Source organism: Ursus americanus, chromosome 24 (assembly GCF_024610735.1).
Source record: "Ursus americanus isolate L20-20 chromosome 24, mUrsAme1.1.p, whole genome shotgun sequence".
Taxonomy (NCBI): domain Eukaryota; kingdom Metazoa; phylum Chordata; class Mammalia; order Carnivora; family Ursidae; genus Ursus; species Ursus americanus.
This window is the reverse complement of record NC_142150.1, coordinates 10,046,815-10,072,366: the sequence shown is the minus strand read 5'-3', so window position 1 is coordinate 10,072,366 and position 25,552 is coordinate 10,046,815. Positions and strand designations below refer to the sequence as shown.

Below are 25,552 nucleotides of genomic sequence, written 5' to 3'. Positions count from 1 at the left end.
TGTGGGGCTTGATCCCAGAACGCCGGGATCACGCCCTGAGCCGAAGGCAGGCGCTTAACCGCTGTGCCACCCAGGCGCCCCGAGTATTTATCAATTTTTGAAATGCCACCTCTCTTCAACACTTGACACGTGGTTCAGGTACCAGATGGTCTCATTTACCTGGATATTCTGCCTTTCTCATCCTGGGCTAATATGCAAAATGAGTGAGCTCTATAAAAATTTCTTTAAGTCTATAAACCTACAGGATTATTTTCACAATGGTTTCCTTGTGAAACCATCCACTTCCACATAAGATATGAAAAATTCACACTGTACAAATCCTCATGACCACTTAAACACTTGGGTTCTAGATCGACACGGGCAGAATTAGAACTCAAACTTCACCTTCTGGTAGTTGTGTGACCTCAGACAAAATTCTTAACCTCTCTATGCCTTGGTGTTCTCGTCTATAAAATCTAATCATCATCTAATTGGGTTGACATGAGAATTAAATTCATACAAAGCATGTAGAATAATGCCTGGCACATTATACAGAAACACAAAAAATTATACTAGCTATAATCATGACCTCCACTCCAACTTGGTATATGTTTAATGAATACCTACTATATGCGGGGCAGCATGCCGAGTCATTCAAGATCCAGAACACTGGCGAAAATATGTCCTCTACCTTCAAGAAGCAAACAATTTACTAAGACTCAAGTCCAGTAGATGAACAATTAATATAAGACAAAATGTGAAATGAACGAGTTCAAAAGTCCAATAAAATGTTTGTGTGCGTTCAGAAAGAATAAAGGGAGTACAGCAGGATAGAGATAATGAGAAACCTTTTCAAAAGGAGTTGCTATTTGAACTTTGAATAATTTGGGTAAACTTATAATAGGCAGAGACTAAACTGGGAATGTCCTTAATGAGAGAAATAGCACCATGTGGGAGGAAAAGGAAGTATCTAGGTAAGTGAAGAATATACATTGACTAGAACGAATGGACTAACTAGGAAAATCAAAACCTCTAGGAGTCGAAGACAGCATGGGCTAAAATTTTGGAGGCCCTTGAATACATTTCGAATTGAACGTGTGAGGGGGATGGAACGGACTACTGGCAATCTAAACATTGCTTTAAGGAGATTGATCTGATGTCAATATTAAAATGGAGGAATGAAGGAAAAAATGTGAGGGTGAAGAACCCAGTTTTTCCTCTTTCTGTTTCTTTGTGTTTTAGGCAGCTTATGGTAAAATAAAATATAAGAAAATGGAATACAGTAAAAAAATTAAATTAAGTAACAGAATGAGAAGAAATAATTCATAGACAAACAATTCTCATGGCTTTTTTTGGTGCTTCCTAGTAGCCAATATAATGGGGAATCTCTCATACCTCACATAACCTGGTAGAAGGACCCAAATTCATGGTGAAAATCAAGTTCTCCTGGTCCTCAGTTCTGAGAGGAATCTTCTCTGTTGACCTTTTAAGCAGACTGTTTTCCCCCAAATTCAGAACTGTCCCCTCACAAGATTTTGCATCCCAGAGACCTTGAGGAAAGCTGAAGTCAGAATGTTAAAGCATCCTTCTATAAATGTCTATGTATGTAGATGGTGGTGGGGGCAGATAATTATGGAGTGATGTAGTCTAGTTGCCCAACTTTCTATTGACCTTTACTGATATCAGAATTTGAGATTAGACCACCTTTTTAATAGTCCTCAAGAAAGTATACTGATGAGAGAAGTATTATCTGGTCACACTACAGACTCATGACAAATAATTACTTGTTTTAAGCCACTAAGTTTTGAAGTGATTTCTTATGCAGCTATAAACAACTAAAGCAACCTTAATTTTTCTGACGATCTATGAAGGAAAGTATCTACTCTTTTATTTTACAGACGAGCAAACTGGAGATCAGAGAGTTTAAGCAACTTGTGCAGTGTTGCCGAGCTCCTACGTGGAAGAGCTGAGATGAATGGCAGCTATGCCACCTGAACTGCTGGTAAGGCCATTAACTAAAATCGAGCCATAATGAGGAGGAGTTAATTTAGAGAAAAATCAGACAATCTGTACCTACTGTTCTTTACAACATCAGGACTTTAAATGATGCAGAGTAAACTGATAAAGCCTGAGGTAAAATTAGCCAATAAATATACAGAAATCTCAAGAAACAGAGGCAGCCTGCCAACCACCTGTTTGGTGGTTCTTTAGGGAGGAGTAGTCTTGTAGACAAAGTTCATAGACGGAAGCCAGACAGGAGTATTTTGCAATAGAGTCATTCTTCTAGTTCTCTACTCCTGCTTATGAATTCAGGCCATTCTTTTTTTTTCCCCCATCTTTTTACCTTTCTTCCTATCTTCCTTCCATTGAGAGTGCACATAAAGTAAGAGCTGTCCCTGCCCCAGGTTCTGAGGTTATAGTGATGAACGACCCATTATTCCTGTAGCCAAGGAACGCATTGGACAGGAAGGTTGATGGGAAGGAAAGCATGTGATGCTAACCAGAGAGAGGCACACTAGGTAGGATATACAGCAAGCTCTGGGAGAACTGGGAGAGCTATTCCCCTCAATCCCAACAGGGAGTGGAAAAAAGAGTCAAGGAAACTTCCCAAAGGTGGTTAATGATTAAGTGTGTAGTCTTCTAAGATGAAAAGATCATCTCCTGAAGGGGAGAGGAACCGAGGCCACTTGCAAAGGTCTGACCTAGAAAGGATCTATAGCTGTTTAACCATGGACTCTGTCTGCACTCCCTTGGAGTGCCACACTCTGCTGTTACTAGGGTGAAGAGAAGGGACGGCAATTGTGAACCTGGAGGAAGAAGCAGATCTCAGGACACGGGAGGTCTCCCACGCTATGCTCAGCTGACCTTCTCTTAAGGCCAAAGGGAAGCTGCTGAATGAGAGGCCATAAGTAGGGAAGTGACATGAACCTATTTTCCTTTTAGAAAGATCTTACTGAGGGCATTGTAGAAAATAGATTTAAAGGAGCTAAACACCATAGGAAGGACACAAATTAGAAATAACAGAAAGTGTTAAGTTACCAATAACGAAAATGTCTAATGAGAAAGGAGGGGTCAGAGAGTAAAGAAAAGAGGTAACGGGAATCAAGAAATAAAAAAGGAAAGAAATAAGGGGACTTGATGAATAAGCAGGTATGATTTGGTCCCCTTGCTGAATGTGAGTTACAAATGCATAATATAAATTAAGCAACTTATCCAGTAAGGTCCAATGACAATAATTAATATAATTTGCCCAATTCTCCTCAGAATTATCTTTTAGAATGGTATAAAAGGGATAATAATGAATAATCTCTAAACACAGCAAGCACTTATCAAATGTGACAGGTACAGTGCTATCAGCGTTGTATGTTCTCACTGAGTCTTCCCAATGACCCTATGAGGTAGGTATAATGATTATCTCTCACTTTAAGAAATATGATGCAGTACATGTCAGGTCATTCATTTTTTTGGGTGATTCGATAAACAAATATTGTTTATTTTGCTTGTATCAGTCACTACGTTAGGGGCTACAAAGGACAAGGGAATAGATTACATGGCACTTGCCCTAGAAATGCTCATAGTTGGGATGCTGGGTGGCTCAGTCAGTTAAGCATCTGCCTTCGGCCCAGGTCATGATCCCAGGGTTCTGGGATTGAGTCCCACTTCAGGCTCCTTGCTCAGTGGGGAGCCCACTTCTCCCTCTGCCTGCCGCTCCCCCTGCTTGCCATTCCCACTGCTTGTGCACGCGCTCTCTCTCCTCTCTCTCCCTCTGACAAATGAATAAATAAAATCTTTAAAAAAACTTTTTAAAAACTACTCATAGGTAAGTGGGACAAATCTAACACTGAAAAATGGAAAATTCCACTATAGAGTAACACATGCCATCATAGCTCTGGATGAAGAACTGTGGGAAGACTCTGGAGACAACCACCTTTAATCAGAGAGGGGAAAATGAAATGTACATTTGAGCTACATACATTACATACATCGGCATAAACACTCACTGTCAAACAGAAGCCAGTGGCCAGGTTACTGCCTATATGGGGCTGGCTGCGCCATATACAAATTCCCCCAGTCATGGGAGAGAGAGGTACAGAGCGGGTAGTGTGCGTTAAGGTAGGATGGGGTTGTGCGGCAGTGGAGGTGGGAGGACTTCAAGCCAAAATCCACCCCTTGCTCCACCCATCAAACCATGCCTCTGGTGCAGTTCTTAGATCTATCTGCCCAGAGCAAGGCACCACGTGTGCCAGTGACAGCCCTGGTCAATGACATGTCCAATGTCCACTAAAAGAATACCACGAGTATTTTATAACTAACTTCTCCCTTCTAGCCTTGTTCTTAGAGACTTCTAGTTGGGTAGGTAGTCACTTCCTCCTCAAACTAAATCCCCTCAAACTAGCTTTTGGTTTTCCAAACCCTGGCCCTGACTTGATACATAATGAGCATAAAACAATAGGAAGGCTGAGACTTCCGGACACTGAAAGCAATTTTTCAAGCGTACAAGTCCACTGTCTTTAACTTGTGGTTCATGAACCACAGCAGGACCCGAACATTAAAGCTGAGACACAAAAGTTACCAAAATACATTAAGGATTCACTGTTTTTCTCAATCTCACTTTTATCTGCAGGCCATTCCTGCAGATGAAACCACTGAAAGTTGTCCTAAAATCATTGTTTTTGTTTCCAACTTGGGTAATAACAATGTCTGAGCTCTAATAAAATTATCATGTTTGTGTATTTCTATTTATTTCTATGTGTATTTCTATGTTTGTGTATTTCTGTTTATTTCTATGTGTATTTCTATGTATTTCTATGACCTGAAAAATACTGTAAATAAAATATATTGTAATAAAATGACAGTAAATGACAGTAAACATTTAAATTAGTTCAGCGCTTTTCATTTTCTTATGTACACACTTTCCTTAAAAAAAGAGATTAAAAGAAAGTAAACTATCACAGACCATGAAGCAGTGAACATGGAGTTTACAGTCCATCGTTACATTTGTACAGCAAAGAAACGTGGGCCCTGTACCTGTTAACTGGGGATTTGAACTCTAGACTCTTGAGTCCAACTGGAAGGAATTCAAGAATGCAGGAGAGCTGCAGTGCTCAGGGATGTCCCCATGTGAAAAATTATACCAGCGAAAATTCCTTCAGAACATAAACACAACCATGGAAAAAGATGAGATATGTAGGAGGGAATGGAAGCATTCTGTATCACCTCAGCTTTATGGTACCTTATTTATTATTAATGTTACAATGTATGTTTTGTAGGCAAATTTTATTGCACTAATTAACTCATTAACAACCTCTAGAGAGAAGCCAGATTTCTCTGTGGGCTGATTTGCTGAATTTTAATGACCCAGATAAAGAGAAAATCAGTGTTCCAGGTTCTGAGAAAGCCCCAGGACTCTACAAACAGCTCTGATTTATTCAGTGTATCATACCATAGAGAAGTGTGAACTGTGGATTAAAATAGAGAAGAATTCCTCAATACATATACAACACAATAGATTTGGCTAATTTAAGCAAGCAATGTTTATGGCATTCACAATGTTTTAATAGAAAAAATCAGGTTTGATTTACTTCTCTTGTCTCTTCTGAGTTGGAGCAGGAGCTAGTTTATTCCCGAGTCCACATCAACCGAGCAGGCTGGAGTTTCTAAGTGAGAAGAGGAAGGTAAAGGGTGGGAGAGACTTGGGGGATAGCTCAGCCTCCGAGGCACTGACCATTTAATTGACAGTACTGATGTGGCTTATTATATTTTGAACGATGTCCAATGTGGTACTCTGGCCTCCAATGTCTGGAGTATGGACACCTTTGTTCTCCATGGATGCCAAGACTGCAGTGCGAATGCAGGTGGCATAGGAGTGGAGCTTGAGGTAATCCAGCATAATGCAGCTTGCCAGCAGCATGGCAATAGGGTTGGCCATATTCTTATTGGCTAAATTTCTGCCTGACTGCTTTGAAGCTGTTTCAAACACTGCATATGTAGGGCCATAGTTTGCACCAGGCACAAGGCCCGCTCCCCCAACCAACCCTGTGCAGACATTGTTGACGATGTTTCCATAAAGATTGGGCATCACCATCACATCAAACTGCTGGGGCCGGGATACCAGCTGCATGGTGGTGTTATCCACAATCATGCCCTCAAAGGTGAGCTGAGGATAGTGGGAGGCCACTTCCCTGCAACACTGGAGGAAGAGACCATCTCCCAGTTTCATGATGTTGGCCTTATGTACAGCTGTCACTTTCTTGCGCCCCATCACGTGGGCCAGCTGGAAGGCGTATTCAGCGATGCGCAAAGACTTGGCCTTGGTAATGATTTTGAGGCTCTCAATCACTCCTTTAACACTCTCGTGCTCCAGGTTGCTGTATTCACCCTCTGTGTTTTCCCGAACGACTAAGATGTCTATGTTCTTGTGCCGGGTCTCCACACCTGGCAGACTTTTAAAATGGATGACATTGGCATAGAGATCTAGAGTGACGCGAAACCTGTTGTTACAGGATTTGTGAGATGGTGGCAGGTTGTGGTCGGTTTCAATGTTGCCCTTCAAAGCTACGCAGTTTCGACGGACTGCCATGATGGCATTGTGAATGTCCTCTTCACTGGAAGTGGAGTTAACCATCACCTCCTCAAAGTCCACAGGCACACATGCATGTCTGAACACAGTCTTGACATGCAGCATAAGTTCAGGTCCAATGCCATCCCCAGGAATCAGAGTCACAGTGTGTCGCCCACCATACTTGGCTGATGGAGGAATACTGTGTTTAAAAGAGAAGCTCCTTAGTGAGGTTTCATGGCCAAATAAAATCCCCGAAGAATGGCGGAGAGTAGAAGGTCGCAACATGGCCTTCACAAAGCAATTGGCAGCTGTCAGCATCTTCAGTGCCATGATCATTAAGTAGAGAGTAATTTATGTAAAAATACGCATTCTTCCTCTTGTTTTGAATTGGCTCCTTTTGGTGGAATTCTAGATCCATAATTCTTGCTAGGTCACAACTGTCTCTCCTTCCTTGTATTCTATTTTGACATTCTACTGCAGTGAGAGCGAGAGCTAGCCAAGAAGTGATGTATCCAATAGAAAATATATGTATTCTATGTGCTAAGCTGTGCATGATATATTTTTTAAAAATTGGTTTTATATTTTAGAGCAGTTTCAGGTTCACAGCAAAATTGAATATGAGGTACAGAGATTTCACAGACAACACCTACATCCCATAAAATTCTCCCCCACTATCAAAATACCGCACCAGAGTGGTACATTTGTTACAATGGATGAACCCACAATGGCATAACATTTTCACCCAAAGTCCATAGTTTAAATTAGAGTTCACTCCTAGTATAGTACTTTCGGAGTTTGGACAAATATATAATGGGGTGTATACCCCACGGTAGTATCATATAGTGTAGTTTCACAGCCCTAAAAATCTGCTCTGCTTTGCCTACTTATCACTCCCTCCCCTCCGGCCCCTGGTAACCACTGATCTTTTCAGTGTCTCCACAGTTGTGCATTTCTCAGGATGTCATATAATTGAAATCACACTGTATGTAGCCTCTTCAGATTGGCCTCATTGATTTAGTAATATGCAGTTAAGGTCACCTCCATGTCTTTTCATGGACTGTATCTCATTTCTTTTTAGCACGGAATAATATCCCATTGTCTGGATGTACAGTGGTTTACACAGTCACCTACTGAAGGACATCTTCGTTGTTTCCAGGTTTTGATAATTATAAATAAAGCGGCTATAAATATACATGTGCAGGTTTTGTGTGGACAGAAACTTCCAACTTATTCGAGTAAGTAACAAGGACCACAACTTCTGGATCCTAGGGTAAAAGTATGATTAGTCTTGCCAGAAACTGCTCAACTGTCCTCCAAAGTGGTTATACCATTTTTCATTCCCACCAGCAGTTAATGAAAATTCCCATTATTCTACAACCTTGTCAGAATTTGTTGTCAGTGTTCCAGATTTTAGTCATTCTAATAGGCATGTACTGGTGTTTCATTGTCTTAATTTGCATTTCCCTGATGACATATAACGTGGAGTATCTTTTCATATGCTTATTTGCCATCTTCTTTGATGAGGTATCTGTCAAGGTTTTAGCCCATTTTTTAATTGGGTTGTTTGTTTTCTTATTGTTGAGTTTTAAGAGTTCTTTGTATTTTTTGGATGGCAGTCTTTTATCAGATGTGCCCTTTGCAGAGAATTTCCCCAAATCTGTGGCTTGACCTCTCATTCTCTTGACTTTTTCTTTGTTTTTAGAGAAGTTTTTAATTTTAACAAAGTCTATCTTATTATTTCTTTCATGGATCCTGCCTTTGGTGTTATATCTAAGAAATCATTACCATACCCAAGGTCATCTAGATTTTCTCCTATATTATATTCTTAGAGTTTTATAGTTTTGCATTACATATAGGGCTATGATCCATTTTGAGTTAATTTTAGTGATGGATTTAAGGTCTGTGTGGGATTAATTTTTTTCACGTGTACATCCAGTTGTTTCAGCATCATTTGTTGAAAAGACTGTCTTTGTTCCATTATGTTGCTTTGCTTCTTTGCCAAACATCAGTTGACTATTTGTATTTCTGGACTCCCTATTCTCTTCAATTGATTCATTCAATTGTTCTGCCAATAACACTATCTTGATTACTATAGCTTTTTTAGTAAGTCTTGAAGTTGAGGACTTTCAGTTTTCTAGTTTTCCTCTTCTCCTTCAACATTGGTTGGCTCTTGTGGGTTTTTTGTCTCTCCATATACACTCTGGAATCAGCTTGTTGATATTAAAAAAATAACTTTCTGAGATTTTGATTAATTTTGCATTGAATCTATACATCAGGTGGGGAAGACCTCATATCTTGACAATATGAAGACATCCTATCCATGAATAGAAAACATCTCAATTTATTTAGGTCTTCTTTCATTTTATTCATCAGAGTTTGGTAGTTTTACTTGTCTAGACCTTCTACATATTTTTGATCTATACCTAAGTATTTCATTTTGGGGGATGCTAACATAAATTATATTGAAGTTTTAATTTTAAATTTCACTTATTCATTACTTGTATGTAGGAAAATAATTGACTTCTCTGTATTAACCTTATATCCTGCAATCTTGTTATAATCACTTAGTAGTTCCAGTAGTGTTTTGCTGATTCTTTCACATTTTCTACAGAGATAATCTTGTCATCTGCAAACAACAGTTTCATTTCTTCCCTTTAATTTGTATACCATTAATTTCCTTTCCTGTCTTACTGCATTAGCTAGAAATTCCAGTATAATATTGAAAAGGAGGGGTAAGAGGAGACAACCTTGCCTTGTACTTGATCTTTGTGGGAAAGCTTTGTGTTTCTCAAAGAATGATGTTGACTGTAGGTTGTATGCACATATTCTTTGTCAAGTTAATGAAGTTCTCCTCTATTCCTAAATTATGAGAACTTTTATCATGAATGGGTGTTAGATTTTGTCAAAGCCTTCCCTGCATCTATGGTACGATCATGTGATTTTTCTTTTTTTTAGCCTATTAAAGTGACAGATTATATTAATTGATTTTTGATTGTTGAATCAGCATTGCATACCTGGGATAAATCTCAATTATGTTGTATAATTCTTTTATACATTGTTGGATTCAATTTGTTAATATTTTTTGAAGATTTTTGCATCTATGCTCATCAGAGACTGGTCTGTCATTTTCTGTTCTTGTAATGTCATTGTATGGTTTTGTTAGTAAAATAATGTTGATCTTACAGAATGAGTTAAAGGTATTTTCTCTGCTTCCATCCTCTGGAATATATTGTAGAGGAATGGTATAATTTCTTTCTTAAACGTGAACCCATTTGGGCCTGGTTTCTGTTTTGGAACATTATTAATTATTGATTCTATTTTAAAATACATGTAGGTTTATTCAGATAGTTTGCTGCTTTTTATGTGAGGTGTGACAAATTATGTATTTCAAAGAATTGTTCTGTTTCATCTAGGTTATCAAATTTGTGGGCATAAAGTTCCTCATAAAATTCCTTTATTATCCTTTTTAATGTCCATAGGATTTGTAGTAATGTCCCTTTCTTCATTTCTGCTATTAGCAATCTAGGTCCTTGCTCTTTTTTTTTAGCCTCTCTAAAGGCTTATCAATTTTACTGATCTTTCCAAAGAGGCTGCTTTGGATTTTATTGATTTCCTCTACTGATTTTCTATTTTCAGTTTCACTGATTGCTACTCCAATTCTTAGTATTTCTTTTTTTTTTCTGCTTACTTTAGATATCATCATCTTTTCCTAGTTTCCTAAGGTAGAGCCTTATATTATTGACTACATATCTTTATTCTTTTCTATTATATGCGTTCATCACTATACATTTCCCTCTAACCATAGCTTACACTACATACCACAAGTTTTGATAAGCTGTTTTTTTTTATAAGCTGTGTTTTCGTTTTCATTTTGTTCAAAATATTTTTAAATTTCTTGGAACTTCTTCTTTGACCCACATGTTATTTAGAAACGTGTTGCTTAAACTCCAGATTTATTTTGGGATTTTCCTGCTATCTTTCTGTTACTGATTTCTAGTTTAATTCCATTGCGATCTCAGAGCAGACATTATTTGAGTCAATTCTTTTGAATTTGTTAAGGTGTGTTTTATGGCCCAGAATGTGGTCTCAGGAAATCTCCCTTGTGAGTTTGAGAAAAACGTGTATTCTGCTCTTGTTGGGTGAAATAATCTGTAGATGTCAATTACACCCGGGTCATGATGATGTTGTTTAGTTCAACTTTGTCCTTTCTCGTGTTCTGCCTACTGGAGTTTGTTCCTTTTTATTGTTAACTTTTTGAGAAACTGCCGAGCACTGTTCTACAATGACTGCGTTATTTTACATCCTCGCCAGCAATGTAAGAGAATTATAGCTTCTTCACATCCTCACCAACACTCTATATGTATTTCTAATTTTAGCTATTCTAATGTGTGGTGGTAGTATCTCACTGTTTTTGATTTGCATTTCCTTTCTAACGGTGATGATCAGTGTCTCTAAATGCATTTTCCTACCAGAGTTAGAAATATTAACATCTAGGTGTTTCTAGAAATCAACCATTCAATCTGCAAAGCAGGCAACCTCCATGCTTCCGAAAGCCATCCCAGTTATGCCACTTAACTGAAAATCAGGCATATCTTTCTTTACAAACCAGCTTTAATCCCTTCTCATTTAACTTTCAGGTACCAACGCCCCTGGTACAGGTTAGTCATTGGTGGGGGAGGGAGGGAACTTACTTATGAAGACTTCCAAAGGGCTGTCAAAATCCAAGAAGATCAAGATACAGACTTAATAATGGCTACCACTATAGAACACTCACCACATCTAAGGTGCTTTGCTGGCTATTCTCCATACACCATCATCATCTACCAAGGTGGGCATTACAGTCCCCCTTTTACAGATGAAGACACTGGATATCACAGATCTGACAAATTCATATCATTATGAATTAACAGAGAATGGCAACAGCTAAGGTGAGCATACCCAGGGCTCCTAGAGGCCTAAGCCAGTGCTCTCAAACACAGTCACTGATCACTGCAGGATCTCATTGAAATAGAGATTCTAATTCAACAGTTCTGTTAAGGGAAGAGTGCAAATTCTGCATTTCTAAAGAGCTCCCGAGTGATACGGATTCTACTGGCCCCTTACCACGTTCTGAGTAGCAAGGGCCTGTCTTTACCTCCTCACAAGGTGCAGCCAGGTGCTTACAGCATTTGGTGTGGTTGGACGCAGCCCACTGGGAGTAAAAAAAGGAGGTAGTACTTGCTTCCTCCTCCTGAAAACTGATATAAAACAGCTGTAGCATAAGAGCCAGCTGGGTACCTGTTGGTCACTTAATATGTCACATAAGATAGATAATAGCTGTCCGTCCCCAGGGCCAGAGGCTAGAGCAGATGATAATACCAAGAGAGAACAATGGAAGAGAAATGACCCAGGCTCAGCTACACAATTTTGTTTCTACCAATGGGTCACTGTTACATAACGATACACACAAATCTTCCTCACATGGGGGAGAAGATAAACCTTTTAAAAGTGTGAATGAAGGAGGAAGAAAGCCCTGAGAATGGGATTGTAAAATGGATGGTGGTTGATCTATAAACGTACATGGACAATGAAAAAGTTCTTAAACTCAGTGGAAGAAAAGATATATATTGTACAGGTTTAAGAATAACAAGAGTGCCGTGGTTTCACACAGTGGAGGGGTAAGAGTTCAACGAAGTCTATTGTAAGTGTAATGCTAAGACAGTATATGGGTTTAAGTCAGGGAGAGAGACAATATAACTTGCATTTAAAAAATTATCCTTTGGATGGGGGCGCCTGGGTGGTGCAGTCCGTGGGCATCTGCCTCCGGCTCAGGGCGTGATCCCGGCATTCTGGGATCGAGCCCCACATCAGGCTCCTCCTCTAGGATCCTGCTTCTTCCTCTCCCACTCCCCCTGCTTGTGTTCCTGCTCTTGCTGGCTGTCTCTGTCAAATAAATAAATAAAATATATTTTTTTAAAATTATCCTTTGGAGGATAAACAGGAAGGTGGCTAGCCTGGTGGCAGGAAGGCCAATTACCAGGCTATCGTTGCGGTTCTCAAAAAGTGATCCCCAAACTAGCAGCATCAGGATTACTACAAACTGGTTAGAAATGCAATTTTTTTTTTTTTTTTTTTGGACTATCCTTAGACTTACTGAATCTGAAGTCTGGAGTTAGAACCGAACGATCTATGTTTTAATGATTCTGATTCATACTGAAGTTTGAGAATTGCTGGGCTATGAAATGGTCCCAATAGGAAATGAAAAGCAGTTGTACTAAGACAAAGGCAGTGAGGAAGGAGAGATATACTTTCGGAGATATTTTGGAGATAAAAACTGGACTAGACTAATGACCTGGGAGGCACTGAATATTATCCTTAATGTCTTTAACAGACTGGGTGAATGATATCATTGATAAAAATGTACAACACTGGAAAAAGAGCATTTGAGTCAGGGGACTAGGATAGAAAATGAGGTCAGTTTCAGATATGACATGTCTGGGGAGCCTGTAGGACACCCACATAAAGATGCCCAGTGGGTGGCTTAATAAGTGAGTCTGCAGCTCCAGAGAAAAGTCTGTGGGTGATGACAGAAATTCAGGAGTCACCTACATATGGGAGAGAGTAAACCACACAGGGGTATATGATATAGCCTCGAGCAGAGGTTTTCAACTTTTCTTCTGCTAGGACAGATGATGAATGGCATTCATTGGAGACACACTCCCAGGAGTATACTCAGATCGTAGTGAAAACCAAACACACACATATGAACAAAGGTCGTTGACCAAATAAAGCAAAGCATTCCCAATGCTGTTTTTATAGGTCATATTTTCAAAAGCATTGTAATAGTAAATGATTAGTAAAATTATCTATTTGATAATCTCAAAGCATCGTTTTTTGAGAGAAAAAATACAGATGACTAATCTAACATAAAAACTATGTAAAACCCTATTTTATTTTTTATTTTTTATGATTTTATTTATTTATTTGACAGAGAGAGACAGCCAGCGAGAGAGGGAACACAAGCAGGGGGAGTGGGAGAGGAAGAAGCAGGCTTCCAGGGAGCAGGGAGCCAGAGGCAGGGCTTGATCCCAGGACCATGGGATCAAGCACTGAGCTGAAGGCAGACGCTTAAGGACTGAGCCACCCAGGCGCCACATGTAAAACCCTATTTTAAAAATCAAATCCAGACCTCCACGAGTAATAAAAGCATATACTAATAAAGATAAAGAAAAATAACTCATAATTAAAAAGTGAAGCACCTAATATTTATATGTATTCATGATGTTAATATACATAATATTGCACATGTCATTTGGCTGATCACATTGCCTTTGATTTGGAGTCTGTAACTAGACCGTATTCTCATTTCTACGCTATGCAGCGATAGATGTATATGCATGCTTTCTTCACCTCCCTTCATCATTAAAAATGTATCCATGGCTAAAATCAAGGAAACAAACTATAAATAGCAAACTATAAATTCCTAGTTTACAAATAACATCTTAAAATTACTGTAACTATCAATGACATATCAATAACCATAGTTCACAGATATTTACAGCAAATACAAAATAGCTATGAATTATAAGCAATTCACTTCCAGCTAACTCAAATTCCTTTCCCCCCACAAACAAGCCCACACTATTGAAATGCAAATGAGTTCATGTGACATCCTTATAATGGTAACTCTGAGGTGAGTCGATTTAAAAAAGTAAATCATTTGCAAGTGCTTGTAACTTAAAGCTTTATGAATAAGTGAGTGGTTTTGACTTATGTCCTGATGGATTCTGACACAGTAATGCGTCATACCACTGAGGTGAAGGAATACTAGGCTGGTAAGCTGACTATAGTACAAGCACAGAGAAATGGTGCGGACAAAACTAGAGACCATCAACATCTGAACACCTAGAGAGGACTGGGGAGAAGTGCTCCGGGAGGGAGGGAGGAGAATAGAAATAAAAGGATGTCACAGAAGCCAACAGAGGTGAAACATGCAAGGAATGAGTGGTCAACGGTGTCAATATCCTGTTGACAGAATAAGTAAAATTAGAAGTGACAATGATGGACTCATTGACAACCACCATTAGGCTGCACCAATTAGTGATTGAGAGAATAGGCTCCAGGGCCAAACTGCCTGCCATAGATGACCTTTGTAACTTTTGTAACATTCATGACCCCTTTTGGAACTTATATTCTAGTTGAGAGTAGACAACAGAAAATACATGGCAGATAGATAAACAAGCAAGCAATACACAAGTGGATCTTTCAATGTCAGGAGAAATGCTATGAAACAAACATAAAACCTCCTGCCTTCAAGGAGCTTACATTCTAGGCAGAATTAAACAAAATGTATGTAGGTAGAATGTGAACTGGAAGTTGATGCTAACTGGTTCCTGAGTAACACAACTGGGACGCGGAAGAGCAGAAGAGGAACTGACCATGTGCCTGAGCTGGGCTGGTGAGGGAAAGGGCTTTAGCCAAATCTTAAAGAAGGGCTACCAGTAGATAAGTATGGAGGAGAGAATTGCTGAGATGGAGGCAAAACTGAAAGGCCTGTAGGGTACACTACGCATTCCCATTTGGCTGAAAGGAAGGGTTTAGGTAGGAAAACAGTGCCAGACAAGGGGGTAAATTAAATTGGGGTCAGAGGGTCAAAAACTTTGAATGGCAAACTAAGGAAATTTATGATACCCTGAGGGCAGCAGAGAAGCATTTCAGGTTTTTGAAATAAAAAAACAAGGTATTGAAAGATACCACTTTAAAAAGGAAACATGCACTTAAAAAAGAGACAGTAAATTTTCAACCCCCAAGAGCACTTTATGCCAAAGCTTTGCCTCACTGAAAGCAGAAATTTTAACACACACTCTAAGAAAACTCTTGAAATCCACTTCATGTTGTCCTATAGAATCAACTGATTATGAACAGTTTTATCAATAATTTTTCTAAAAAGATCAATGCCCTGAGACTTAATTTGTTCCATTTTCTCTATTGTACCATTACTGCAATTTCCCTCCTGTCATTCTATCACTATCTAATAACCAAAGAATAGAGGCACAGTTCTTACAGAACTGTGGAAAGCCAGATTTAAAGTAATCCAAAAATGCCCTCCTTGTTTTCCAAACGAGAATCCACATAAGATACCAAATCCACGGCAGCAGCCCTTGTTTGAGGAAGAGCTACACTTCCCTTTGCACTAAGAAGAGTTTTTTGGATATAGTTTTCATTAGTAAAAAGGTTTTGAGGTGGGGGTGGGGAGTTCACATTATTCATGAGGTTTATTTTTGTTTTTGTCTGGAACAGTGAAGTTCATAGTCTAGTCATGAAATTGACACTTATGCGACATTAGACTTTCTTAGAAAGAAGACCGGTAAAGACGAGATTACAGGTAAGTTGGAAACAACTTATCTTTTATCTTCCCTTCTAACTAAACATTACAGCCACATGAACAACTCCATTAAACACTTTTCTGTTACCTAGGGCCTTGACTATGCCACTCTAAATTCTTTCTCCCTATCCAGGAGGATTGCAGTCTTCCAAGGACTATTCACAAATGTGATTATTATACTTGTCTTCAACTGTTGTGCATTTCAGAGGCTTTCCTTTTAACCAGGGTACAGAAAAAAATCTCTCTGGGCTAACAATGATTGGATGCATAAGTCAATGAAGTCCTGTTACATGTATCTCAATTTTTAGTTCAAAACGGACACAGACTATAGTAACTGTTGACAGCAGCTCAGACAACCATACAATGCAGGTTTTCTCAAAAAGTCCCACTTTCAATTCCCTAAATCATAGTTCCGAAAGCATATCCCACTCTTCTTGAAACCATTTTTTAAATAAGGTTACCATAATAACTACAGATTCTGGACATTAGAGGAGGCTTTCTGAAGCCTTCTAGTTTAGCCAACTGGTTTATCTATGGTCAGTATTACAAAGCAGGTGTAATTAGGCAAATCTAAAAATGTTCTCAAATGGATTCCCTCCATTCCCTGCCTGCAAATGCCCTCCCTTAATTCAAGATGGAAAATGGTCTCTCCTTGGCACCATATCCAAGACTGTGTGCTAAGTAATACTTTATCTCAATCTGAAAAAGGCAACAATGAAGTAAGTGTTATTCTCATTGTGTTATAAATAAGGAAAGTGATATGCCAGGTCGATTAATAATTCCTATTAAATCAGCAAAAGATTCAAACTCAAGTCTCTTCCACATAAGCTTGTGTTCTTTCCCCTACATCATACTGCTTTTCGTCTGTGCTTTTTTGATTCCATGTGTCCCCTCCCCATCCCGTTCCCTCTCCGATCCCTAAGAAGGGAAGGAAGAGTGTCACACAAAAACTCAATCACCATGATAGACTTTCAGGCATCTAACAGATAAACTGATAATTATACAAAACTGAAAACACCCACAAAAAATTTCCAAGATTATTAGTTAAATGAATGCATGTACGACAGCTCCTTCTTGAAATCCAATGAAGTTCTATTTAAGTTTTTAAATTTTTAAAATTGTATACCTATAAGAGCAATAAAAATGATAGGAGAGCAAAATTCAGGAAGCTGGAAAGCAGATGAAGGAGTGATGACTGATTTTTCCGATTTGAAAAAGTTGAATCCCACTCTGAGAAAAACCAAGGAACAATTTATTTTGCTTCACAGAACCCAGAAGGCTCAGGAATTGGCAACAGCAGTGGGTCAAAGTGGGTTGAAGGTCTCCTTAAGAAGTAGGTAGATACCCAGATCGTCTTCTCTCTCATTCTGTTGCATGACTGCCCCTCCACCAATTGAGGAAAACGTGGGACATTTACACTCTATCTTGAGGAACACCATTCACAACCAAGTGCAAGTTCCATACTGAGTTCAGGAAAATTAGTGAAAACTCATAGAGCAAACAGAATGCTGAAATCTGTGGTTAGCTTCCCTGGGCAGGAGCTTTGAAGAGTATTTTCTAAGGAAACCAACTAAAAATAAAGATACCGACAATCTAGTGTTTACCAAAAGAATGGCCCAGATAATCACCACATCCCCATTTGCACAGCACTCTCAATTAGTGTCTTTTTATCCAGTTCTTAAGTAGGAGTGAAGAGTCAGGTTCAAACATGCGGGGGAAGCTTCTATTATAAATGACAGAAGCCAAAGCAAATCAATAAACAGAAGCAATAAGGAAGATACAAGGACTCCATTAAGAGAAGAACACTTCAAGTAAACCATCATTAATGTCATCAGAGAAAAAACACTACTGCATTCATGAAACAAACAATATGCTATGAAAAAACATAGAAAAAGTGGTCTTGGAGTATAAAAAGGACAGCAGAAATGAAAAACTCAGCAAAAGGGTGGAAGACAAAGTAGCAGATATCCTCAGACTTCAGACAAAAATGATAAATACACGGAAATAGGAAAGAAGAAGAAAACTGGACAACCAAAGAGTTCAGCAGCAAAACAACAGGAGAGCCAGAAAGAGGGGACCCAGGAAGTAGGGGTGAGCGTAGGCGACAAGTCAGCAAAGACAATACAAGGACACTTGAAAGCTACAAATATCTAGATTGAAAAGGTCCACTGAGTGCCCAGCAGAATGAAGGAAAACGGTACCCCTGTCATCATGAAATTCAAAACAGGATTTCAAAACAAAGGATTAAAAAAAGCAGAAAGGCATTAGATTTTTCAAATTTCATAACAGAACCTAGAAGACAATAGAGCAATTCCCCCAAAATTCTGAGGCCAAAAAATTTTACAACCTAAAATACAATGCCTTTTCAAATTATCAGGCAAGGATGAAGGTAAAATGATTTACTAGACATACACCTTTTAGTTATTATATGCCCATTTTCCAAGCAACTTTTAAAGTATCAACTCGTTTAACCAAAAAAAGACAGCTTTCACAGAAACAAGGTCTCAAAAGTTTTTCTCCCATGTATCCTTGCTCACGTAATTAATGGAAAAATGTGTTCCATCAAGTGAGAGCAATAAACCAAGAAAGAGGTGAATGATTTATAGAAACAGGGGCTACAATCCCAGGAAGATGCAAAGAGGATTCCCAGCATCATGGTGAAGAGAGATTCCCAGGATATATGCTACATGCTGGAAATCAACCAACCTTTGGGGGAAATTTACTCAAGAACACAAAAGTACTAATGTCTTTAGGAGTATTTATACAATTGGTTAAGAGTTTGAGGATAAATTATGATAAATCCATAATATATTGCACAATAAAATCTATGAACTTGGGAGCCTGGGTGGCTCAGCTGGTTAAGTATTTGCCTTGGGCTCAGGTCATGATCGCAGAGTCTTGGGATCAAGCCCCACATCTGGCCTCCTGCTTAGTGGGGGGCCTGCTTCTCCCTCTCCCTCTGCCTGCAGCTCCCCCTGCTTGTGCTCTCTGTTAAATTAATAAAAATCTTTTTTAAAAAATCTGTGAACACAATGATTATTAATGACAGGGGACAAAGATCTGTGCAAGAAAAGAAACCAAGTATACTTGCTAATTCACTCATCAGTAGCATGCACATAGTCATTGTAACATGAGCACAGAATACTAGTCTAACAAAAAGATGCGTGGTGAGGGGTATTTAAGACAGCCAAATCCCTATCTTATATGGTGGGAAGTCAATAAAAAAATGTCAAAATTGGGAATATGAAGAAGTAGCAAAGAAACATGCGATTTAGAGATACAGATGAAAACACTAAAAGAATCTGTTAAAAGCACTGAAAGTGGTTGCCTCTAGGGATAAGAAATGGGGAATTTTTTCAAGGAGATTAATCATCTTTATAAAGCCTTCTAGAACCATCTGGCTCTTTAAACTACATGTATGTATAAATTTCACAGAAATACACATTAATTTTTGAACATCCATTAATAGATTTTTTTTACTGAAGGCAGCAAAGTATGAGGGTTAAAAGTTAGCAGACTGCTTGGGTTGTAATCCCAGCTCTTTCATTTGTAACTATTTGGCCTTGGGAAAATTGCTTTAAAAAAAAAAGTTTCTCTGCCTCAATTTCCTATTTCATAAATGAGGGTTAAAATACTTTCCTCAAAGAGTTTTTTGATGATTAAATATATGCAATTTGAACAGTGCCTAGCTCAATGCATGTTTACAGTCATTTTTATTTGTGCAAATATAATATGAGGGAATTCTATATCAGTCTAAATAATAAAAGGAATGAAACTAAAACAGTATGTCATTTAATTTCATTCCAATTCCATATTACATTTATTGGCCCAAAATTATAATTTAAAAAATTCTAAGATCCAATGAATTAATATTCTAAGTAGCAAGTGATTTATTAGGCAACCCTTTGATAACTGAAAATAGTTGATTAGTATGGACACTTCTTCAATGTCTATTCAATAAGGTATAGAAGGTTCTTTAGTGTTCCATCCACTTAAAGAATATTTACAGCCCTTAATATTCTAACCTTCCTCTACTTAGCAATTTGAGAAATTGATGGAAAGTATTAATATGTCTTCTAGGGGAAAATGAATTAACTTTCATTTACAATTCTCCCTTTACCAAAAAGAAATTATTTTAAAAGCTGTCTTCATATTTTCTAAGCACTGACTAATCTTTTAGTATTTTTAGGGCCAATATACATGTGAGTTAAAATTCATTCAACTAAAGTATGAGGAGAAAAAGGGAAAGGATCCTCACAATAGCCCTCAAGACAGAATATCATTTTCCCTCATGTAGATGAGGACTCTATCTGCTGCATATTTATTAATCCTGTTGGGTTACCAGCTAGAAGACAGACAATTCTCCAGCAACTTAAAACACTTCTCTTCACTGAGCTGCAGTTTGGTATGAGATGTCAAAGGACGAGAATGTGCCTACATAAGTGGTCAACTGAAGATGAGTGTTTTATATGGTTTTTGTCCCAAACTGCCAGAGACAGTGTTAAAAATGAAATACACATTAAAAAAAACCCGCCAAACAATCCAATTTAAAAAATGGGCAGACACCTGAATAGATATTTTTCCAAAGAAGACATACAGATGGTCAGTAGCACAGGAAAAGACGCTCCACATCACTCATCATCAGAGAAATGCAATCAAACCCACAAGGAGAAATCATCTCACATCTGTCAGAATGGCTAGTACCAAAAGACGGGAAATAACAAGTGTTAGCGAGGATGTGGAGAAAAGGGACCTCTTGAGCACTGTTGGGGGGGGAAGGTAAACTGGTGCAGTCGCTGTGGAAAACAGTACAGAAGTTCCTCAAAAAACTTAAAAATAGGACTACCATACAATCCAGCAATTCCACTACTGGGTATTTATCTGAAGGAAACAAAAACATAACTCAAAAAGATACATGCATCTCTAAGTTCACTGAAGTATTATTTATAATAGCCAAGTTACAGAGGCAACTTAAGTGTCCATCAACAGACGAATAAAGAAGACACACACACACACACACACACACACACACACAAATGGAATATTACTCAGCTATTAAAAAAAATGAAACCTTGCCGTTTGTGACAACACAGATGGATCTGGGGTGTATTATGCTACGTGAAATGAGTCAGAGAAAGACAAATACTGTATGACTCACTCACATGTGTTATGTTAAAAACAAATGAACAAAACAGAAACAGAATCCTTAACACAGAGAACAAACTCACGTCTGTCGGAGAGGAGAGGTGGAGGGTACGGGCAACACAGATGAAGGGGATTAAAAGGTAAAAACTTCCAGTTATAAAACAAATCAAAGGGATGTAAAGGACAGTATAGGAAATACAGTCAATAATATTGTGATAATTTTGTATGGTGACAGATGGTAACTAAACTTGTCATGATTTCATAATGTGTATAAATGTTAAATGACTACGTATGCACCTGAAACTAATATAATGCTGTATTTCAACTATACTTTGATTTTAAAAAACTGAAATACATCAGAATGCTCCAAGTAGTAATGAGCCATATTTGAATACCCATGGTGTCAGCCACCTACTCTTGGGTTCCTCCAGCTGTATAAAGGGACCCCAAAGGAAGACATTCTCATGATACTGAAGCAGCCTCATGGACAGTAATCTTTCTGTTTCCCGAGGCAGCCTACAATACTGCTTGTCAAATCTAATTACAAGCAAAGAACAGAAATCTCTCACTTGTCTAGCACCTTGTTAACATGTCCCCAGTGAGCCAATGAGAAGTGAATGCAATAGAGTAGTCCACTTGAAAAAACAAACAAAAAACAAAACAAAAACAAAACAGGGAGACATCGTCAATGGTGCTCATCAAGGTCTGGGTGTCAGAAAGAACACTGTGATAGAACTAAGTATTTCCAGAGGAATATATAACATGCCAGTCTTGCTAAAATTAAATTTAGTCACAGGTGTTTCCTAATACTTGCAGACTACTTGGGTACTGCTTGCTAGAAACATTTTGGGAAGTTGTACGTCAGCTCTTAATCTACATAAAGTGTATGGAGATAAGTGTCAGACTGTGCCTCTGAAAATTAAGAAGAGCATTTTACTTTCATCTCATGTGCAGAAATCCTAGCTCCTCAACTGCAGCATTTAACTCGATCATGGCCGTTGTTAGAGTGTACCAAGAAAAAAGGTTCCAGTCACAGTGGAGTAATATTTGTACATTTACTATTATGGGCATAGCAGGGAGTAGAGACAGTTTGGAAGGAGGGAGGGAGGGCGGGAAGAAGGAAGAAAACATTGGGAGAAATACTGCAGACTGTAGGTGATTCCTTCTGCCAGTCCCCTTCACTTCGAAGAGTTTTTCCCATAAAATGAGAGTTTGAGCTGAAGGATGGAAATCTGTTATTGCCTAAAGCAGTCTCCATTATTCCTTTATGCCTCTAATCACATTGGTATTTTACTGAATGTATTTTCAATGTTGAAAGACATAATATTTATATCTGGTTGTCTTCATTATGGCTCCAAAACACAATACCTTCATCGGGTACTTGACTAAAGAAACCTCAATCTCTTCCTGATTCTTCAGGAAAACCTGGCTGCGCTGGACTCACCGAATTTAACAGCTCTTCTTTCCGCCATCTTGTCCATCTCAATAAGTAGCTCTTTCCTTTTGGCTCTCACCAAAAGCCTTGGGAGCATCTCTCTTGACATCTCATTGTCTCTCATACACTCAATTCATCAATAGATCCTTTTGGATCTAACCTCAAAATATTGCCCAAATTTCAATACCTTCAGTGCTACAACCAAAGCCCGTCATCATCTCCCACGTGAACTATTGCAATGTGCTCCTATCTGGTCTCCCTCCTTCCACTTTTGCCTCCTCGTGGTCTAAAAAGCTCACAGAAGCAGAAGTAATCCTTTTAAAAAGACAAATCATAAGAGAGTCTTAATCTTAGGAAACAAACTGAGGGTTGCTGGAGTGGAGGGGGGTGGGAGGGATGGAGTGGCCGGGTGATGGACACTGGGAGGGTATGTGTTGTGGTGAGCACTGTGCATTGTGTAAGACTGATGAATCACAGATCTGTACCCCTGAAACAAATAATACATTATAGGTTAACAAAAAATACATTATAGCAAAAATTATAGAGCTTCTGCACTGAAAAGTCAGATTAAAATTTCTACTCAAGTAAAAAATAATAATAATAAAAAGACAAATCTAATCATATCACTACCCTTTTTAGGAAAAATGCTAATGACCTCCCTTTATGCATAGAATAAAAACCAAAGCACGTATCTTACCAAAACTTGCAAGTGCCTGGAGATCCAGCCCTCAACCCTCTGAATGTATCTGCTATTACTATTCTTGAACCCTTGCACCAGCCACCTAGGTTTACTCACAGTTCCTTCAGCACCTCTGCCCTCCGGCATTTCACACTAGCTATTCCCTCTGCCCGGAATGGTCTTCTCAGATACCTATGTAATGTGCCTCCCCACTAGCTCAAGTCTTTCTCAGGTACCATCATCAGTTTATATCAAAGAACATCCTCCCTCTATCCTTCACTCTAGTTTCTTATCCTGCTTTATTTTTTTTCTTCTTAGTACCCAACACTAAATTGAAAACAGATCGTATATTTTTTGCTTACTTGTATTGCCTAACTCTCCAGCTTCAGGCAATCTCCTTAGTTTCCTGCTATACCCACCATTTCTAGAACAAATTCTGTCACTCAATAAGGATCTGTTGACTAAATGAACCAAGAAACTACACTGAGCTTCACTTCATAAGAGATTTAAAGGATTTGATGGCAATTTTGATAAATCGCATCACAGAATTTATTGCCTACATAAGGCTCCACTCTAAAGCATAAACTTTCTCATTTGATCTCCACACGACCCATGAGGTAACAAAATTGATTCACAAAGAGTAATTGCAATGGTTAATTTTATATGTCAACTTAACTAGACCAGGAGGTGCCCAGATATATGGTCAAACATTATTCTGGTATTTCTGTGAGAATGTGTTTGGTTGACATTCATGTTTAAATCAATACATTGCGTAAAGTAGACCACAGGCCATAATGTGAGTGGGCCTTGTCCAATCAGGTAAAGACCTGTATAAAACAAAAGGCTGACGCTCCCTCAAGTAAGAGGGAATTCTCCTAACAACTTTCACATTGGAAGTTTCTTCCTGAGAGACGGCTTTCAAACTAAGACATCATTGGCTCTTCCTGATTCTACAATAGCTTTCAGCCTTTGGGCTTCAACTAGGAGATTGGTTCCACAGATTTTGGACACAGCCAGCCTCCATAATCATGTGAGCCAATTCCTTATAATAAATCTCTTTTTAAATGTGTGTGTTTGTGTCCCTTACTGGTTCTCTGGAGAGCTCTAATACAGTAAGGAACTTTACCAAGAGCACATTGCCAATAAACTACAGAAAAAGAAATTCAACAAAGTTCTATTTCCAAAGTCTACACTTTAATAAACACCACCCATGGGATATAATAAAGAAACAAATTTCATTCTTCCCCGACTCTAAAGAAAGATTTTCCCCTTGTCCCTGGATAAAGTCTTTGTCGAGTCCCATAACTTTTTCCCTTACTCTTAGATAAGAAAAAGTCTTATGAACAACTGTCCAGAAACACACATTAATGCAGACTCCAAAATTGCTTCAACATCTAGTCATTGTGGTGGTCTGCTGTGATTGGGCACTTACAGTGGGAGAAAGGAATATATTCCCTTCTCTTTCCCCACCTATGCATCTCCCTTTTCCCCAGGTAGCTAATTTTTTGTTCTCCAGCCAGGATCAGGTTGACAGAGGATACTAAGAGAAGAGGGCATGTATTTGATGACAGGTGCAATTCCCACTTAAAGTAGGGATATCCAGTGGCCTATGCAGAGTTATGGACTTCCTCATGGGTACTCCCTTCCTATCACTGCCATGGATGGGCCCTGTCTTTCAGGTGGTCACTACAGCTTCAACTCCTCTCTCTTTTCTAATCCCCTTACACTCTTACTGTTCCATTGCCATTTCCTTGCAATTTTCTTTTCTTTTTTTTTTTTTTAAAGATTTTATTTATTTATTCGACAGAGATAGAGACAGCCAGCGAGGGAGGGAACACAAGCAGGGGGAGTGGGAGAGGAAGAAGCAGGCTCATAGCGGAGGAGCCTGATGTGGGGCTCGATCCCAGATCGCCGGGATCACGCCCTGAGCTGAAGGCAGACGCCCAACCGCTGTGCCACCCAGGCGCCCCTCCTTGCAATTTTCTTAGCAAAAACACTTAAAATGGTTCCAGTCTAGCGTATCAGCCATGGGGAGACACTCATGCCTCTTCTAGCTTCTTTTCAAAGAGTGCTGTTACTTCCCGTCACAGCTGCAAGCTCACATTTGCTTCGACTCCAAAGCAGTTCACGAGCTCGTCTATTCAAAACTCTAGGTTTCCTGGGGTGGGACTGAGATTCTAGTTCACTGTGTAACCAAACTTCAGAACACACATATCAGGCTCTCCACGGGATCTAGTAACGGAGCTCCCCGGCTTGATAAAAGAGAAGGTGCAAGCACATCTGGAAATAAAGAGGCTCACAGGACAGATTTCTCCAAAAAAAAAAAAAAAAAAAATTCTCCTTAAGAAATCCTAACCACACTCCCTTGAACTTGCCATATCCTTCAAG

At 38.9% G+C, this 25,552-nt stretch overlaps 1 protein-coding gene and 1 pseudogene across 2 annotated transcripts in view; both read right to left on the bottom strand.

The window, feature by feature from the left end:
• NELL1 (neural EGFL like 1) overlaps nt 1-25,552 on the bottom strand; it is an 823,559-nt gene that overhangs the window by 282,512 nt on the left and 515,495 nt on the right. The window lies entirely within an intron of this gene.
• Nucleotides 5,708-6,871, bottom strand: LOC123799508 (isocitrate dehydrogenase [NAD] subunit gamma, mitochondrial pseudogene; annotated as a pseudogene).